Raw genomic sequence first — 1,404 nt, forward strand, 5'->3', positions numbered from 1 at the left:
GATTGTGTAGAAAAACAAAATAAATAAATAAGGGTGTTTTTTCGGGGGCGGGGGTACAAAAAGAAGTCTTGCCCCTGTTACTCCCAAGTCAAATTTAATTCAGCAAATCAAAAATGTCCCAGTCGTGCCCATCCCATGTAAAGCACCTTTTCGATGCTTAATACAGTGAGGGGTTGATTTTGAAACTTGGTTGCTATTCCTAACAACTTGAACGACCTCATACATTCGTATATACTCTCTCGTTGCCTCTGTTGCCTTCGCAACATTTATCTGATACATATATAGTACAAAACCACATTAAAACACAAATCCCAAACCAAAGAAAACACAAACATAAACGAAGAAAGAAAAAAAAGAACTCTTTTTTTGGGATTTGTATTTTAACGAGGTTTTGTATTAGGTATATGTATGATATATACGTGTTATATATGTAATTATTATCTCTGTTGATAATAACAAGTGACATTTATCTGTGGGCGACTCAACGTGGACACTTGACCTCTTCTAGAAATAACAGCCAAATCTTCACCATTTTACTTACACCCCACTGTCTGAAAATACATTACAAAGTGTGGTATTAAATATACAGGCGAACGGGGTTGCTATCGCTAATTCACGAGGGAAAGGGCACGGAATTATAACCGGGAATATTAAAAAAAATTTTAATTTTGGAAAAAAATAATTTCTTTCAGATTCGTAAAGCCCCAACAATCCCTAGAAATTTTCTTTCCCCAAGAAGTGTAAATAAAAGTTCTGAAAAACAAAAAAAAATATATATATAATAAAATAAAATAAGTGTGGCGGTTTCGTCGGCAATGTAAGGTGCGTTCAAGACTGACCTGCAGTTAAAATAAAAATAATGGTTTGTTTATTGTCCTACTCGCCAGTGTTTCCTCTTAATATAAAATAAGAAGCAATAACAACCACTATTTAGTGTGTGTGTGCTCACCTTCAAACAGCAGATAGATTATAAACTCATGAAGTCGTCTCAGTTCTACTTTGGTAAACAAATAAGTTATGATGCAATTTAAATAATTTTCTTTTCCTTTGGCGCGCCAAGCTGTAAGGGAGATAACTCTATAGGAAAACATTTCTCTAGACTGATGTAATAATTTTTTTTTAGTGTTTTTTAGAGGCAGTTTAACTTGCAAAGACAGTTCGTTTAAATTGTAAAGAATTACTACAAAATGGATAGATCTACTCAAAGATTGTGATTGTTGTACAAGATAAAAATATTCTCCTTTTACTAATTCCATTGAAAACATTCCCTGGAAATATGAAGCTCTATGCACACACACACACACATGTACATAATATATGAGGGGTACCCAAAACAAACCGGGATTTTGCAATATTATTTTATTCACGTAGTTTTACATGTTTACACTTTTATCGCCTTCAAAG

The 1,404-nt window shown here is 33.5% G+C and overlaps 1 long non-coding RNA gene across 1 annotated transcript in view; it reads right to left on the reverse strand.

Annotated features, from left to right (window-relative positions):
• Window positions 1-1,073, reverse strand: part of LOC128249052 (uncharacterized) — a 35,408-nt gene extending 34,335 nt beyond the window's left edge. The window contains exon 1 of the long non-coding RNA XR_008265159.1: window positions 950-1,073. This is a non-coding gene — a long non-coding RNA (uncharacterized LOC128249052). The remainder of the gene's footprint in view (window positions 1-949) is intronic.
• Between the last annotated feature and the right edge of the window lie 331 nt (window positions 1,074-1,404).

Source organism: Octopus bimaculoides, chromosome 11, assembly GCF_001194135.2.
Source record: "Octopus bimaculoides isolate UCB-OBI-ISO-001 chromosome 11, ASM119413v2, whole genome shotgun sequence".
NCBI lineage: Eukaryota > Metazoa > Mollusca > Cephalopoda > Octopoda > Octopodidae > Octopus > Octopus bimaculoides.